Raw genomic sequence first — 7346 nt, forward strand, 5'->3', positions numbered from 1 at the left:
CCGCAGCGCTTGACCGACGCCGCGCCAGTGATCCTCACCTGTTGATGCAGCTCTTCCGCCCTTTGCGTACCTTCGTACAGACGTACTTCGACGACATATTCGTCCATAGCCGTACCGAGGGAGGCAAGACAACCACGGAGGTGCATCTAGAACACCTTCGTCGAGTGAAGGACGTAATGCTAGCGAACAAGCTCTACGCCAACATCGACAAGTGCATTTTCGCGTCACCAGAGATTAAAGTTCTCGGTTGCTTCGTAAGCAACGTGGGCGTTCGGGCTGACCCAGACAAGGTCAAGGCCATAGCAGCATGGCCGACGCCCCGATCCCTGAAGGATCTTCGAAAGTGGTTGGGCTTGGCCAACTGCCTTCACAAGTACAGCGCAGGGTACACGGGCTTCACTAAGCCCTTGTCGAGCCTCCTTCAGAAGGACGTCGACTGGCGCTGAAAGCAAGAGCACCAGGATGTTTTTGACAGCATCAAGGCCAGTCTCCAAGAGGCCCCTGTCCTGGCCCTGCCGGACGAGACGAAGCCGTTTAGCGTCGTCTGCGATGCCTCCGATTACGCCATCGGATGTGCATTGCTGTAGGCCGATACGGCTGGACACGAACGAGTCATCTCGTTCCAGTCCAGGCAGCTCAAAGCCGCCGAGCGGAACTACCCTGTCCACGACAAGGAGCTCCTGGCAATGAAATATGCCCTTGTGAAATATCGTGTTCACCTTCTGGGCTCTAGGCCCTTTGTGATCTACACAGACCACGCGTCCTTGAGGACGGCGACCAATTCGCCTCACCTCTCCCAAAGGACGGCGATGTGGCTGTCCTTCTTCGCGGAGTACAACTTCCGCGTCGAGTACAAGCCGGGCAAGCTCAACGTGCTTGCGGACGCCCTCTCTCGGCGTCCTGACTATGAGTTGGCCCACATCACGCGGGTGACAACGGATCTATATGATCGGATACGCATGGCGCATCGGGGCGATGAGGTTGTCGCGCCTATCGTCAAGTTCCTTATGGCAGGAACGAGCGCGAAGTCCGACTGGCTCTCGTCGCAACAGCGCTCACGGCTCCACCGATATGAGTTGAATGATGGCCTCCTCTATTACTGGGTGGAGCCCGATGATCCTCCACGGGTGGTCGTACCCAACGACGAGGATCTGAAGTTCGATATCCTTGCGGAGGCGCACGACGCGCTCTCCAGCGGCCACTTGGGCCGCGAGAAGACCTTTCTGTCGGTCTTTCAGTCTTTCTGGTGGGCCTACACGTACAAGTGGTTCGCCCGGTACGTTAAGACATGCGAAATATGTCAGCGGGTCGAACCCGCAGGACACTCTTCGGCTCCACTACAGAGCATGCCCGTATCGGCTGACTGTTGGAAGTCATTGAGTCTTGACTTCATCTTTGGGCTTCCCGCCGACGGACACGGCAACACCGGGATTTTGGTGTTCGTGTGTCGGCTGAGCAAGCTGGTACATTTTGCTCCGGTTCTCGTCATTGTTACGGGCGAACAAACCGCAAGGTCGTTCGTCGATGGCGTGTTCCGCTATAACGGACTCCCGGAGACGATTGTTTCGGACCGAGACTCGCGGTTCACGGCTGTGTTTAAAAAAGGCTGTTTCCTTTGAGGGGAACTCGTCTGCAGATGTCCAGAACGGACCATCCGCAGACAGACGGTCAGAGCGCGTTAATAGAGTGCTCGAGGACACTCTGCGCAGTGTGTGCGCGGCAGCACCACGTACGTGGTCAACGCAGCTTCCAGTTGTTGAATTTGCGCTCAAGAACGCGGTGCACGCGTCCACAGGGTTCACGCCGTTCTACTTGAAACGGCTTCCGTCACCCCAGAGTGCCTCTCACTCTTCGAGGAGACACTGACTCCTCTATTCTAAGTGGGGGGAGGCTCGGAAAGCCCTTTCCTCCCAGGTCTCGGATGTGAGACCAGTTTCGCTGCGGAAACAAGTGGAATCCTTTATGGATACCAAGCTGAGCGATGTTACCAGGGCTCGCGATGCCATGACAGCGGCTCACGATAAACAAAAGGAGTACTCCGACAAACATGGAAGAGGAAACTTAAGTGTATTTAAAGTGGGGGACTTAGTGTTGCTGGACACGAGGAACGTACCTCTTGACACTATCAGCTCTGTCGGCAGCAACAAGCTGACGCACCGCTTCATCGGATTATTTGCAGTCCTGGCCAGACATGGTGCGTCGTACACCATCGACCTGTCAAAGTCAATGACGATGCCCCGACGTTCTATGTTGGACGTCTTAAGCGGTACTTTGATCCGCAGGGGGTTGCTGACTCGCAGACCCACCTTGACCCAGCTCCTCGAAGCGAGGGCCGGTCACAGACGTCGACGACGGCGTCGAAGCAAGCACCCAAGCCTCGGTCGGAGCGGCAAGGCTGCGGTCACGAACGGACCCCGGCGCCATACGCCGAGTACGCACCATACGCGTACGTCAGGGAGTGTGCCGCAGGCGGCCCCGGACGTGGCAACAGAGTCTCGATCCGTCGGATCATGCGAAAGGCCTCGTCCAGATCGGACAAAGAGGCCCGGCGATCCACCCGCAGATGCAGGCCCGCGACCTCACGCTCCAGCAGGTCCAGGCGACCCGCAAGACGAGCGAGCTCACACTGATTCCCGGGCTGGGCGGCATCATCACCGCCAGTCCCAAGGGCAAGTGAAATCTCGAGCACGAGGACACGTTGACGGAGGCGGTCAACCTCAGGACCCTGTGTCGGACCCGCAGTCGGAGCACTCGGACGAGAGGGGCGTTCGGGAGGCGCCGAGTACTCATACTCGTACGAGGGCACCTCCGCCCCTGCTTGACCGGAATGGAGAAGTCCACTTCCACGTCGAGCGGATCCTCCAAGAGCAACGGCGTCGCGGTAAGCGACAGCTCCTCGTGAGGTGGAGGGGTTATGCCCACTCCAAGAACTCGTGGAAGCCGATTGAACGGCTCCTGATTGACTGCCCGAAGGCCGTCGCAATCTGGGAACAGAAGCGGCGGTAGCTTCATAAGTAGTCCGGAGCTTCTTGCCCGAACGGGGTACGGACGATGAATACATTCCGTACCCGCGCTGATCGTGAGCGCTGGAAGCCGCACGCTTCATGATGACCGTTGGCTGCATGCGCTTGCTAACCAAGTGGGCAAACCTCACACGCAGATCACGCTGGCCCAGGATGCGGGACAGCAGCAGATCTTCATGGAGTTCCCGTAACTCCGTGGGTGAGTACTTAAGAGACTCCACCCAAGCCCAGAACATGTCCGCACAAGAACCCCACGTGGGAGATATATCGGGCATAACCCAGGGGTATCCCCAAAGAGGATAGAGACCACCCCGGGATTCGGGCTTCTTACGACAAGTCGTGAAGTCCTTAAGGGGAATGCGGTGTGGCGCGAGAAGCACACACCGAGCAGCCTCCAAGTTGTCAGCGAACAACTGTTCTTTCTGAACTATGGCACGTTCGTAGAAGTGTGGCCGCCCACAAGGCCACGAGAAGCGACGAGAAGTTCTAAGAAGAGGTCAGCCCCAGAGCTCTCCTCGGGAGGCCAATACCCTCTTAAGTTGATGGCAGCTCCCTAGCAGACGGGTGCCACCACCGAACCCCCACGCACACGCTGGGCAGCTCGGAAATCCTCCTGCTGCTGGTCGGGGTCATTGGAGACCTCGCGGGGCTCAGAGATAGCACCCTCCTCCTCCTCTTCTTCCTCCTTCTCCTCCTCTGAGTCGAAGATACTCGGATAGGAGTGCTAAGTCTCCTCCACTCGCGGACTAGAGACTTAGAGGCTGTACGCTCCTTTGAGGGCTTGGTGCCTTCGGCTTTAGAGGCCTTAGCACGCGCAAGACCCTCGGCAAGCGAGAGACGTTTGCGAGGATTCTCTTCCTCATCGCCACCGACTTTGGGAGTGCCCTTAGCCTTGACGGCTGGACTCTTAAAGCACACAGACGTCCTGGGACTGTGATCACCTTGATCACTAGCGAGCGACTGCACGCGGTCATCCATGTGCTCACTGGGCACTGGGATGTGCCCTCCCACAGAGCCCACAGGAGCATCGTGCGTGCTCTCGGACTCGGCTTCGTCCTCACTGCCAGAGTCGAACTCGCGTTCTACGAACCGAGAGCTCGGACGATTGTCTGGAGAGGCCGAGGGCGACGGACTGCGGTGCTTGTTTGCGCGCTTGCCCGCAGCCGCGTTACCCGAGGAACCGATTGCCTCCGAGGCCAACTGAGTAGTCTCCTTAAGTGCCGAGCCTTTGCCATGAGGCTTAGTGCTTTTGGCTTGCGCCTTCCCGGCAGCAGCCTTCAAGCGTGTCTTCGCACCGCCCTTTGCAGTGCCACGAGGCATGGTTAACGGGCAAAGTGGAGACCAAGAAGAAGAGCGCACAGACTGCTGCTCAAGGCTTTTACTGTGAAGTGAGCCTCCGCCGCGCTCGCGCAGACAAGTCAATGGTTTTCGACTTTGAAAATAAAAGTTTGTGACGAACACCTCTTCATTCTAATTGGTCGGTAAACCAAACCTAAGTTTGGGGGGGGGTAACGGGGTACGTAGCACTAAGTGCACCCTGGTTACATGAAGTGTGACACGTCATACTTCGGGATATTTGGTACAAATAACCAAGGTCCTCCAAAGCCAACCATTGGTTGATGACATTGCATTCTATAGGTGACTTATAGTTTGTACTAAACTTAAGCTTTATCTACCTTTAAATATACTCAGTTTACATTCTACCTTAATTAGGTCACTTCGCTCTCTTTTAAATAAAGAGGGGACCTGTGAACTGCATTTCACTGACTTTGTATACTCTCGAAAGATAACTTTCTCTAGCGCAAGGTGCTGTGTGACCCCGTCACAGGAGCTAAGTACCGGAATTTACGGCTTTTCTGCAGCCTGTGTAAAAAGTACCTTTCAAGTCAAAACCTTTAAAACGGCGAAAGGCGTAAAATCTTGCACAAGATACTCTTGCCCATTTGAAATCGCCGCTTTTTCCACAATAGTGTGAGGATTGCGCGCTGTAGCTGTGACACTTTTTTATGCCAAAAGGGTTAATGCTGTTGGTGCTGCAGACTTTTTACGAACCGCTGGTTGCAAAAAATCGATCGGGCTTAAAAATACGGTAAATTCCGGTAGTCATGCCCTGACTGGCTCCTAGAGTACGTACCAGGTGTCCACAAGAGTGCAGGTTGCAAAGTAGATGGCGACCGCCGTAGCGGACAGCACCCTTATCAGACGCATGGTGCAAAACACTTCGAGAGCTGAGAGCTTTTCGTGTAGAGAGCGAAATTAAGAAATGAATCAATTGATGATGCACGGAAGCAGGATGCACGTACCGGTATTTCATTCTGGTACACTCCTCTAAACACTTATTTCCCATCCTCTTGATTTGCAGTTATCTTCTTGGGCTTTTTAATACAATGGTGCTCAGCGCCATGACAATCTGTGATACACACCTGCACAGTACTGTGGAGGTATAAATTAATTACTATATATTATAATAATATGAGACCGAAGGTAGGCTCCCGACATCGACTTTATTCGTACGTCTTGTAACCCCGGCTTAATTCAGTTCCTTTAGGTGAAATGTAAGCTTAACTGGGTCATCGATCTTGATCGAAAATAGCAGGCCGTGGGAATGATCGATAAAGAAGGCTCTCGCGGTTCCTTCATTCACGTGTGCGTAAGAATGGCTATACCACAGTTCGTCCACCATGTTGTTTCATTAATAACATGCCATACCATAAAATCTCCGACCTCCGACAACCTCCGACCTGTACATAAAGGGTGGCACATCTAAGTCAGTAACTCTTAAAACAAATATATTAAGTTTTCTTTTGTAACTGTGGGCCACATTGAAAATGTATTCACAAAAAAAAGGAGGGGGGCGATCTCGGGGCGGTAGCAGCGCGGTGGCAGTGCGGCAAGGCGGTGGCGGTGGCAGGGCGGTCTCAGTGTGGTGGAAGAGCGATGGCAGGGCGGTGGCGGTGGCAGGGAGGTGGCAGTGCGGCGGCAGGTCGATGGCAGTGCGGTGGCAGAGCGATGGCAGGGCGGCAGGGCGGTGGCGGTGGCAGGGCGGTCTCAGTGCGATGTCAGTGCGGCAAGGCGGTGGCGGTGGCAGGGCGGTCTCAGTGCGGTGGAACAGCGACGGCAGGGCGGTCTCAGTGGCGGTGGAACAGCGACGGCAGGGCGGCAGGGCGGTGGCGGTGGCAGGGCGGTCACAGTGCGATGGCAGTGCGGCAAGGCGGTAGCGGTGGCAGGGCGGTCTCAGTGCGGTGGCAGAGCGATGGCAGGGCGGTGGCGGTGGCGGTGGTAGGGCGGTCTCAGTGCGGTGGCAGTGCGGTGGCAGAGCGATGGCAGTGCGGCAGGGCGGTGGCGGTGGCAGGGCAGTCCCAGTGCGGTGATAGTGCGGCGGAAGATTGATGGCAGTTCGGCGGCAGAGCGATGGCAGTGCGGCAGGGCGGTGGCGGTGGCAGGGCGGTCTCAGTGCGGTGGCAGAGCGATGGCAGGGCGGCAGGGCGGTGGCGGTGGCAGGGCGGTCTCAGTGCGATGGCAGTGCGGCAAAAGATCGATGGCAGTTCGGCGGCAGAGCGATGGCAGTGCGGCAGGGCGGTGGCGGTGGCAGGGCGGTCTCAGTGCGGTGGCAGTGCGGCAAGGCGGTGGCGGTGGCAGGGCGGTCTCAGTGCGGTGGCAGTGCGGCAAGGAGGTGGCAGGGAGGTGGCGGTGGCAATACGGCGGCAGGTCGATGGCAGTTCGGCGGCAGAGCGATGGCAGTGCAGTAACGGTGGCAGTGCGGCGGCAGATCGATGGCAGCTCGGCGGCAGAGCGATGGCAGTGCGGCGGCAGAGCGATGGCAGTGCGGCAGGGTGGTGGCGGTAACAGGGCGGTCTCAGTGCGATGGCAGTGCGGCAAGGCGGTGGCGGTGGCAGGGTGGTCTCAGTGCGGTGGTAGTGCGGCAAGGAGGTGGCAATGCGGCGGCAGGTCGATGGCAGTTCGGCGGCAGAGCGATGGCAGTGCGGTGACGGTGGCAGTGCGGCGGCAGATCGATGGCAGGGCGGCAGGGCGGTGGCGGTGGCAGGGCGGTCTCAGTGTGGTGGCAGAGCGATGGCAGGGTGGTGGCGGTGGCAGTTCGGCGGCAGAACGATGGCAGTGCGGCAGTGCGGTGGCGGTGGCAGGGCGGTCTCAGTGCGGTGGCAGTGCGGCAAGGCGGTGGCGGTGGCAAGGCGGTGGCGGTGACAGGGCGGTCTCAGTGCGGTGGCAGAGCGATGGCAGGGCGGTGGCGGTTGCAGGGCGGTCTCAGTGCGGTGGCAGTGCGGCAAGGCGGTGGCGGTGACAGGGCGGTCTCAGTGCGGTGGC

Source organism: Phytophthora infestans, genomic scaffold (assembly GCF_000142945.1).
Source record: "Phytophthora infestans T30-4 supercont1.6 genomic scaffold, whole genome shotgun sequence".
NCBI classification, from domain to species: domain Eukaryota; phylum Oomycota; class Peronosporomycetes; order Peronosporales; family Peronosporaceae; genus Phytophthora; species Phytophthora infestans.